The 11,868-nt window shown below is 40.3% G+C and overlaps 1 long non-coding RNA gene across 1 annotated transcript; it reads left to right on the top strand.

The window, feature by feature from the left end:
* Positions 1 to 481, top strand: LOC121718423. The gene is made up of 3 exons (XR_006033943.1): positions 1 to 90; positions 200 to 313; positions 437 to 481. It is a non-coding gene; the product is annotated as an uncharacterized LOC121718423 (long non-coding RNA).
* The last annotated feature ends 11,387 nt before the right edge of the window (positions 482 to 11,868 follow it).

Raw genomic sequence — 11,868 nt, 5'->3', positions numbered from 1 at the left:
GTCACATGAAACGATTTTTGATGGACCCAACAGTCCTGGCAGCATTCAAAGAGGCCTGTGGCCAACAGCCGACAAACTTGGCACCACGAGGTAAAGAAACCTGTTTGACTTCATGAGATTCATTGGACCATGTTTTTTAAATTGTTTCTGTGATATAGATGCAAGTAGTTTTTGAAAACGGCTCAAAATTGTTGTGCAGGACAAACCAGAGAAAATGCAGAGAGTGAGGATGGCACTCTGAATCTACAGGGGATGGATCCTGAGGCCATACCTTACCATGGCCTTAAAAGCATAATTTCCTCACTTGCAAAAGGTAATTTAACTAATTTCCTGATTATGTCATATCTTTTGGCTTACATCCCACACAGCGATACAATTACAAATAACCCAACATAAATTCAAATTCAAATTAAATTTGTATCCTCATCTGTTACAGGTACAAGGTATTTCTGGAAGGATGAAAACCGCCTGCCCTGGTGGCCAGACAACTTGCCCTTTATCTCACCTAGCCAAAAACGTAAGAGTATTCAATGTTGAAAAAGTTATGTCTTTTAATTGTGTATTTCAGGTATTATCAATAAAATTGCAGTTCTGTTGTTTTGATCGAGTAAAGATAAGTCAAACAACAACACCAAATAACAGTCCTACTGAAATTAATGGAGGGAAAAATCTTCATATATTTTGGCATGTTTTCAAATTTGATTTTAACATATTGCGTTTTATCTTTCCAGATTTGTTTGTTGGGACTGGGAGACAGCGCAAGTTGTCACACCAAGAACTTTTAATAATTATGCGTGCATATCAACAGCATCTCAGCAGTGAACAATAAAAGCCTGTTTGTTCAGTCTATCCTGCTAGCTTCCTGTTTAATAAACATTCCTACAGCAGTACTGAATGTAAGTCAGGTAGTAAATAAGGCAAGATAATGTGGATCTTCTGGAGTTTCTTATGCAGGGGCTGTGGCAACACTCTCATTAAGGTGACCGTGGGTCTGCTTCAGTGATGACAAAAGTTGACAACCTGGAAAGTCAGAATCAGAAAGAATCAGAAATAATCAGCTGTAAAATGCGTTTCTCGAATTACATTATGGGCCTATGTACGCCTTATGATGCACCAAAGTCAGTAGGAAGGTGGTTTAGGTGGTCAATTCAGCTGTCCCTTAATAGTATAGGCCAAGATGTGTCAGCTGTACAATGCGTTTCTCGATCTACATTATGGGCCTATGCACACCTTATGATGCACCAAAGTCAGTAGGAAGGTGGGGCATGTCTTAATGTATATTAATTGACATCTAGAGGCTATAGGCTTTCAGAAAATATATGGTTTAGGTGGTCAATTCAGCTGTCCCTTAATAGTATAGCCCAAGATGTGTCAGCTGTACAATGCGTTTCTCGATCTACATTATGGGCCTATGTACGCCTTATGATGCACCAAAGTCAGTAGGAAGGTGGGGCATGTCTTAATGTATATTAATTGACATCTAGAGGCTATAGGCTTTCAGAAAATATATGAAAGCCACAACCATAAACATAAACAAAGCGACAACCATATCTAGCAAAATCACAGTAAAAGTAATGTAAAAGTGACGTAAAATACCTGTCAACTGTCCTCTGTATCCACCGCTGCAATAGACCATGATGTGAGGATGCACTCCATAACACAGCTGTTAATGGAAGCAAGGACTGAGGTGTCAAGGCCAGCATGCTTCAGCCTCTTCAGGAAGTAGACAAATGAGTAGCCAAACAAGGACAATCAAGGCCTTGCTTGCATGCTGGCTGTCTTGTAGTTTGACACCACTCTCCTTTCTGTGAATTTTCTGCTGGAGTCATATAATGAAATACAACCCATACATCAGGATATCAGGAGCAAGGATCTGTGAAAACATAAGTAGGGGGGGGGGGGGGGGGGGGGGACCATCCCTAAACAACACATCAGGACACCTTTCTTTCCTTTTTCATTTGATCACTACTGCAATTCATAGACATATGTTGTATACAGGTGAGACAAGGGTAAAACTGATGTGGGTATTTATTCTATTACAGAATAGGCTACTAAAATATAACTCCACAACTTCAAGTGTCAACACTGTAGTTTTGGAGGAGTATTTGTAGTTCTTATGCAGGAAAATCAGTATCTACTTTGGACATTAAAAGCTGCATGCACTACGTAGTACACACATGCGTACAATGCATTATTTTGGAGATAGAAATGTTGTTGTACTTCTTTGTTTTGCCTATAACAGAATTTTTTGTCACATGAATTACCCAGACCAAAGAAACCAAGCTTATTACGTGAAACTGACCTGCTTATAATTTAATGTCAAACACCATCTCAACTAATTGAAAAGCAGGATTGTATCACCATCGCACTCATTTCGATAATTTAACCATAACGTGTCGTGAACAATGATTTATTTGGCTAATTATTACGTATTTGTCCACGTCTTTTACCATTATAAGACATTGAATTGTACTAAGAAATTGCTAATTTCAATTACCCAGAGCCAAAGAAACAAATAGCTTATTACGTGAAACTGACCTCATTGATTGTATCACCATTGCATTCATTTTGATACTTTAACCATAACGTGTCGTGAACAATGATTTATTTAGCTAATTATCACGTATTTGTCCGTCTTTTACCCTTATAAGACATTGACTAAGAAATTGCACTAATTTCGCGTGATTCTAGTTGTTTTACAGCATGAAGGAGTTTTAGTCAGGATAAGTATCCCTATATTTTGTTCGAAACAACAACAAAAAAACAACATTATTATTTACTAAATTTACGTAGTTTAACCATAGACAGTAAAAGAAATGGACGAACAGACTCCGTCGTTTTCAATGGGAGGGCACTGAGTCAAATAGAACGATTTTTCAGTTGGTCCCCCCAGTACTGCGCAGACTCACACTTAACTTCGTGACGTTAGCCATAGAATCTGAATCATGTAACTCATATGATAGATACACAGAAATTCTTCTCACACTTCCTTCGCCTTCAAAGTCATCAAAGTTAAACATTTATTTATGTATTATTATTAATATCATTCTCACCAAGTCGTGTTAATGTTGAAGCTATACATGATCATCTTCAAAAACAGTCATGCTAAAACAAAACAAAGTTATAGCCTTGAAGCTAATCTTCTTTCCACTTTTCCGACCTATGGTCAATCCATCGAAAACCTCTGAAATGATTAGTGCCGTTTTTAAAAAATTTAGGTTTACTTTTTTATTATTATTAGGTTGCCTCTGTGTAATCCTTTACCTTAACATACGGTCGTGTATGCTAGGTTTTGCTTATGAGTTACCGTCATAGACAGTAAGGTGGACTGAGCTTCTTATCCAAACAATACGGTTATCTCCCTACGGCGCGAAAGAGAGATTACGTCAAAGCTAGCTTCCCTCCAACCGAACAAGTTAACCATTCTTCTTACGGGTAACCAATGTTACGGACAAGGTAGTGGAGTCTGTTTTGCCTTTGTAGTGTTTATGTGGATTACACAGAAGCTACAATATCGGCACAGGATATATGTCATATGAAGTTATGGTATTTCAAAAAAGTCCTAGAATGAATGGACTTCTATGGGAGTTAGCAGAGAGGTGGTCCCTCCAGCCTACGTCGATTCTTCTACTTCCGGGAATTCGCCTGCCCCCTTGAGTTTAACTTACCTTACCCCACACAGCCAGCTACGATGCGTTTCCGCTTTCTTGTGGTGGCGTGTGTCACATGACAGCAACCAGCCTATCACACTGGGGCTCTTCGGCGTTTACATACCTCACCATGGGACCTATCTTTCAAAAAAAAATTAACAGCAGTCTATGGTGAAAAATACATTATTTTCTGGTCCCGGTTGACTTGTGCCTTGAATTACCCATATGATGTTTTTTTTTTTTCAATTTTAAAGACAATTTTTCATGTAAAGACATTTGCAGTTTGTTTTGTAACTATTGAATTACAACATTGTGAAAGATCGTAATTTCAACGACTACAAACCCATCAGTCGCACTAGCCCATTCACAGCCACACCGGATTGTTCAAGCATATAACGATAACTATAACCATAACGATAAAAGCGTTCACACTGAACAGCGATAAGCAAAGTCTCTCCTTGTGTTAATGAATGTGACGGTTAAAATTTGATGGGTTCTGATTGGCTGTTAGCTTTTTATCGTTCTGAAAATCGCTCTGAAAGTGATCCCCAACTATATTGTTCTTCATGTCGTTATCGTTATAGTTTATGTGTGAATGTCGTCATTCATATTAACGAGAACGATATTTATTTATAGTTATCGTTATCGTTCTTGGTGTGAATGGGCCTTTACTCGGGCTTCCCTTGCCGATGAAAATACCATGAGTCAGAGGATTAGACACATCAGGTAAGTTGTATTCGTCCATAGAGTGTACATAAACTACTGTTAAGTGACAGAGCTGGTAGCAAGATCCATCAACCATCAAGAACCATCAACTAACATAACAGCTAGTTGTATAGGGAGGGAAAGTAATCTCATCGCCACCTACTGGTTGCGTTCCTAGAGTTTAGCGGAGTAGATGGGATTTTTTTTTTAGAAAAAATATATCTCGGTGCACATTAGGATCTTAATTGAATGCCATCCATATGTTAGGCACTGGGGTCACCTCTATTGCTTCTAGTGATCATACCTTATTTTTAGGATCAGTTGAATTGTTTTGAGTTTTTGTCTTAACGTGGTGATAACGAACTACAGTTGCATGTGACGTCACAGGTTTGGGCACTTAATCTCTAACTGATCAATACGGCAATTTGCTTAACCGGCTTAACATAGTTTTGTAATAACGGAGCGTGATGTAAACCGCGTGGTGATTACCTTTATGTCTGGATAACTGGTGTTGTGCTTCGACACATGAAGAGCTGGCATTAAGTGTCAATGCTAACCAGGCTAATAAACAAACCATGCTACTGTGAGTAACGTTGAAGGGTAAAGTCACATGACTTCTTTTGTAGTCTGTTTATGAAACAAAAGGAGCAATTTCGATTTTTTAAAATAAGGCATAATAGGGCCTGACATTTTCACAGTTATAAGATTATTACTCTATACACACTGAAAAATATTTTTGGTGTATAACTTTGCTGATTTGGCTTCACAATATTTTTTTTAAAAAATAGGTCTATGGGACTTAACATTGGAGCTGCTCTTCGATAGGAACGCAACCACTTGGGGCGCTGGTTTTCACTTTCCCGAGAGATGTAGTCCACTGAGCGAATTCGCACGAAACCAACATAACTTTTAAAGTCTATCAAACAGTACTTTCTTGACGTGAAAAAATATCTTTTAAATTCACACACATATGTGAAATTCATGGCGCAATTCAAACGGGACCAACAAATAATTGTTATCTCTCCATTGACTCCCGTTCATATTTTTTTTGAAAGATAGGTCCCATAGACCAGAAGTAGAAGGGTGTGACTTCGGCTCTCTATGGTGTCTGGCTGCTCAGCCAAATTGATTAATCCGGGACCAAGGGGCCTTGTTCAGACAGGTAACCAAGGACCCAATGGGATTGAGATCCAGAGTTCCTTTGAGAAGATGAGAGAAGTGTAAAGAAGGACAATCATCAGCCAAATGTGAAATTGTTGAAATGTGAAATGTACCTGCACCCTTTATAAGTTAGAAAACAAAATATAAATATATCTAACCCAAATAAAACCAACAGACACTTAACTAATATCAGTGCCGCACTGAGAATGGACAACCTGACAAACACAGGACGTCCCCTAGACTTTGGGGAAGTTGTATTCGTCCATAGTGGCCTACTGGTCAGCGCTTCGGACATGTAACCGGAGGGTTGCCGGTTCGAACCCCGACCAGTAGGCACGGCTGAAGTGCCCTTGAGCAAGGCACCTAACCCCTCACTGCTCCCCAAGCGCCGCTGTTGTTGCAGGCAGCTCACTGCGTCGGGATTAGTGTGTGCTTCACCTCACTGTGTGTTCACTGTGTGCTGAGTGTGTTTCACTAATTCACAGATTGGGATAAATGCAGAGACCAAATTTCCCTCACGGGATCAAAAGAGTATATATCCTTAAGATGAACAGAACTGGAATTTGAAGTAAAGGTGATATAACAGATGTATTTTATTTCTTCTCATTGGTACAATGATTAAAATGGCTGAATTTATTAAAAGGGATACAATTGTATGTTGAAAGTGTTGTTGTTGTTATATGGGCGCCGCCATGTTGGATTTCAACAATCGGCTACGTCACTGGCATGGTAAGCTACTCAGCACTAGCAGCCATAGCAGATAATGAGTCTGAGGCTAGCTGACATGACTGAGGAAACTAACATTAGGCCTAGCTGAGTTACATATTGGCCATAAGCTGTTTATCGTAGGCTAGCCTACATCACAAAATCTCATACAAAATGAAACCAAACTAGTGAAACAAAGGCGAACACTTTAACAGGGGAAATTAATTGGGCATGAATCATACTGAACCCTATTTTGTCAATGAGCAGAAACACACACGGCATTCAAACTATTGATAAGATGTGCACTATGGAAACTGGTCTGTAACTTTGGACGAATAAATGCCATTGACTTGACATATCCTGACTTAAAAAAAACCTTTTCTTGCTTACTTTATCGCAAACTCGGTGGGGCAGCTTGTAGTCTTTTTCAATTCGTAGAAGGGCGAGCCCACTGTCTGTCTATGTGCCATGGAGCCTAAGTTTCAACTTCGGCTTCGTTCACCCAATGCAGTCACTGGTCGCAATTACAAAGTCTGGGAAGGTTCGTTCAATCTTTTAAAGTTTTAAGTGCAGTAGCCTATCTGTCCCCTTTGGAATAATATCTCGAAGTAGCCTCAGATGAGGTCCACTACGATCCAACCTAGGAAAGGGCTAGCAGCTAAACACCTTGGAAACACTCTTATGTCAAACTCCACAAGCTAGCACTCCGACCATAGAGAGTATAAACCATGACTCCGACGATATCACAGATCGATAATAATGCGTTTACTAGCTGGTAACTAAATCACAGCGGGTCTGTAAACAGAATCCAATGTCCCTTTCTACTCACCCTGAAGCCAGTTGCTGTTCACCGTCTCAGGGCAGATTGTTGATGCGAGGGAGTTTAACTCGCAGTGCTGCTATCCAAGAGACTCGTGCAATATCAACATCCACAAGGTAAAAATCTGCAAACGTTCCACTAACGTTAGCCTAAAATAAACGGCAAACTCGTGTATCCTCCGTGTATCTGGGGTCAACTTGGGGTGACGAAGTTTTTTAACAGTTTCAAGGGAGGGAGAGAGAGCCCGTGTGAGTTGCTGTTACGAGTGCCAGTAGTCCAGACTGCGTTAGCCTACATTGCCGTGACAATGCGTGTATAGCTTATTTGTATGCACCGTAGCTTCGCATAGGCCTAATGTAGTGGTGGTGAGTGAGTATGCAGTTGTGTGGAGGATGTACAGTAGGCAATGTGTGTGTGTGAGAGATGGAGGGAGACAGAGAGACAGCGTGCGTGTTGCTGTCTCAAGCGCCCCTCGTCCAGTTTTCTACATGACCTGTAGGCTAGGCCTACAGTAGCCTATGTTGTGCCGCACAAAATGTGTCTATGTTGTACATTGCACAAAATGTATACGCCCCAAAATAAACATATACATAAATAAACATATTTTCCCCGTCACTTTAGCTTCCTCGAACATTTTCCCTACGTTTCGCCACTGCTTTGAAACAGATAGATTCCAGTGTCCATGCTCCGGCAGCGCCCACACAGTCATTTTCACCCAAATGATCCTACTGAAGGTTGAGCTGGAGCCTGAAACCGATCGTCCCCCATCTAGTGGTAGTCAAGACACTACAGGCTTGTCCCTCACAGGCTCAAATGTGTAACCCATGCCATTAAAATGACTAATTTTCGTGTATACATAATATGCTGCAGCTGTTGCCTATAGAACTTCTCAGGTCCTACCATGCCAGTGACGTCATTGAAACGGGCAGCGTTCTAATACTAACAAACGCAATTTTGGTGTTGCTTAAAAAAGGCTACGTATTGATTTTTTTAATTACATTTTTTAGTGTCATTTATTTTTAATTGTCATAATCAACACATTATCAATGTTGATTATTTCAGTTCAGTTCATCTTTATACTTATACTTTAAGTGGACATTCACAACGTCCCCAATGCTCTCTAGCGGACGTCACCAGGACGTTATTTACGTCCGGAGCAAGTTCTCCTATGTCAGGGGTGGCTAACCAGTCCATCATGAAGAGCCAAAAAAAAAATTCCACACAACTCAAAAGAGCCGCACAACAAAAAAAAATGCCCACACTACAACAGCGACTTAGGCCTACAAAAATAGATTTTCTCTTTTAATTTAAAGTGAGACACTTGGCAGATGCTACAAATTATCGTTTTCAGGAATGAGTAGCAAGCAACAAAGATATCTGACACACATCACAAATTCCCCCTCACTGAATGACTTATTAGCATGATAAATGCTCCAATGTAACAACTGATTGTGGTAGTGGGAGCTGAACTGGAGTGCATCACTTTAATATCTGACAAGAGGACCCTAAACAAACTGATCAACATCTTGGACAATGAATGTCATCCGCTCTACAGCACTATCAAAAACCAAAAGAGCTTGATCAGCTGGAGACTTTGCTCACTGCCATGCACAACTGAAAGGCTGAGGAAGTCATTTGTTCCTAGGACCATGGAACTGTTCAATGCCTCACTAAAGGGAAGAGGAGAGATAGACTTCTCTGCTTAGTCTGTCTGCCTCTCCACCCTCTCCATGTCCATGTTTTTTGAGTACTGACTGCCCACTACTGCTTACTACTGTTTTACTATTGTACACAGCCTAATGTTTTTCACTACTGTTTTACTGCTACACTGTTACCTCAACCTGTTCTTGCACTGAAATAGTTTTTTTTATTTTACCTTGTCTACATTACACTTTACTCTCCTATTTGTCTATATTATTTATGCTGGTCTCTAGACCTTACTGTTGCACTGTTGGACTAATGTTGGACTACTTTTTGCACCTTCACCATGACACTCACTCCCTTTAGCACCAGTCCTGGCCTTGACACTACAAGCGTCTTATGCTTGATCACCCTCAAGCACATTGGACTTTCTTAATTTAACTTATATAGTGCATTTAGTATTGTTAGTTTCTTATCTTATCTTCTACTGTCTTTATTGTACAGTGGAGTTTAGTTATATGTTTATACTATACTAATGTTTACCATTTCTGTTGTAAGTGCATGTTGTGTGTTATGTCTGTATGCTACTGAGACCCTTGAATTTCCCCTTGAGGATCAATAAAGTATCTATCTATCTATCTATCTGATATGCTGCCAATGTGACCGTCAAATGTTCCGTCTACTGTTCAGTACATTTTAAACTAAGGTAAACTATGCAGTATTGGCATATTCCTTACTGTTTTCTCGGTTTTTGCTTCTTTTTCGCTGGCTCTGTCATGACGAATGTCTGAGAAACTCCATCGCTACCTTTTTCTAGCCGGTAAAGCAATTCGTTACACTCCTTATACTTCCTAACACTGAGGCCGTCGGCCCGCCGGCCCACAGTTGCAAGGGTGTTTTTTCCGCTCACAGGCGCTGCAGGGGAAGCGAGACGGCCACCATTTAACCCGAAAAAAGTCATATAACCATTCCAATGACTCTGAAGCTGTTAAATTAAGGTAAATTAAGCTAAAAAACTTGCACATTAAGTTAAAAAAACTGCATAGTGTGCCTTTAAAAGAAAATACACAAAAAGAAAACGAGTCTGATTCTCTGACTGACGTCTAGCCTACCTTTACCTTGTACTTGCAAAGGTCAGTGCCTTTGGGAAATGTTCAGGTTGGAAGCTTTATGCATCAGTTAAGTCTGGCATACTAAGTACCAAACTAACGTGTAGAACACGTTTTTTTAATGGTGTTATTTAGGTTACGTTGACTCCACTGCTTGGTTGAATTTCCCATGTGATACTGACCTAAAGTGTATTGAAACATGATACCGAGTGTGAACGTATGTCTCATAGCCCATCTCGGCTTGTCCCCTGCACTCCAAAATCTGGCGCTAGTTAGCCGATGCTACCAACAGCTTTTTCAATAGTGGTGCTTCGGCATCGGGCTAGCCATGCAAATAAATCACTGTTTTACACCCATTTACGAGGCTCAATGTACAGTATCTCCACACTTCATTGGTAGACTTCCGAGGGCCCTGACATTTAAAACGAGACATTGAGAACTTTGAAAAAGCACTTACAAGACGATTTATACAGACAGTATCTTCATGAAGTTTAGCGTTTGCAGCCATCTTGAATTTAGTCACGATAAGTCGAGCAACGAGTAAGAATGAACAGGTATGATAAGGGATCAGATTCCAAAAATAATTCAGTGGAAATGCATGGATTCCAGTTGCTGCTACTGGAAGAAACTGGAATCCATGCATTTCCACTGAATTATTTTTGGAATCTGATCCCTTATCATACCTGTTCATTATCGTGACTAAATTCAAGATGGCTGCAAACGCTAAACTTCGTGAAGATACTGTCTGTGTAAATCGTCTTGTAAGTAAACTACCAGTGCTTTTTCAAAGTTCTCAATGTCTCGTTTTAAATGTCAGGGTCCTTGGAAGTCTACCAATGAAGTGTGGAGATACATTGAGCCTCGTAAATGGGTGTAAAACAGTGATTTATTTGCATGGCTAGCCCGATGCCGAAGCACCACTATTGAAAAAGTTGTTGGTAGCATCGGCTAACTAGCGCCAGATTTTGGAGTGCAGGGGACAAGCCGAGATGGGCTATGAGACATACGTTCACACTCGGTATCATGTTTCAATACACTTTAGGTCAATATCACACCGGAATTCTCCTTTAACCGTATGTTATTTGCACACCTATGAAGTAGATACATTTTGTTGGCCGTATCACACTTGTATATTAATTCGCCGAACTCGTTGTGAAGTTTAAATTAACTTTCACGTTGCATCCGAGCTGTAAAATGTGAGAATGCAGACGTTCAGAACATGGCAACAGTGTAGCATATGACGGAGGTGGCTTTTAGCTAGATGGATGACAGCAGGCTAAGTAAAATAGCGATGTTTCAAAGCTAAAGTTCATCAGAATCTTGGGATACGCCCGCTTGACAACGGGAGAGATAGAACTAACGACTGGCCGTAGCAACCATCCATTTAGAACTAGTAACGGCAGTTTGTCCTGCAAGTTGAGGAATTAGTTGATGTGTCGGAAGAAATTAGTTCTACAAACAAGACCGTTTTAGCGATTAAAACGTTTAAATTGTAACAGGAAATGAACACAACGCAAGTGGCAACAGTCTAATAAGCAGGATAATGGACTCCACAGTGGTCTGTTCACAGCAATTAATGCACTTACGAGGTTTCGCGTTGGGGCCGTTTTACAACCTCGACTGTGCATTAACTTCTGTGAACAGACCACCGTGTCGTCCATTATCCCTTACATATTAACTCATTGAGTGCCAAAAACGTAATATTAAGTTTTTCATTCCCATGCGTTGAGTGGCAAAAACGTAATATTACGTTTTTAGCTTCTTTTTTTTTTAATTACGAAACTAGACACTCTAACACACCTTATATGTGATTTTGGGAACTCTGTGATGAATGGAAATTAAATATATGACTATCGAAAACTCATGAAAAAGCACAATCTGGACATTTTATCTGGACATTTTATCATAACTCATTTTATCATAACTCGCTTTGGGTCGAATCAGTGACGCATGCACGTCAGGTCAAAACCAGGCCATTTCCGTGGGTCTATCACTAGGTGGCAGTCTCGCCAGGTCTCGCTGATCACTTCCCGGGAAGTTTACAGGCAACACTCAAGGGGGCAGGCGAACGTTCGAA

Source organism: Alosa sapidissima, chromosome 9 (assembly GCF_018492685.1).
Source record: "Alosa sapidissima isolate fAloSap1 chromosome 9, fAloSap1.pri, whole genome shotgun sequence".
In the NCBI taxonomy this organism is placed as follows: Eukaryota; Metazoa; Chordata; class Actinopteri; order Clupeiformes; family Clupeidae; genus Alosa; species Alosa sapidissima.
The sequence above is the reverse complement of the archived record's forward strand: the minus strand, read 5'-3'. Positions and strand labels throughout refer to the sequence as shown.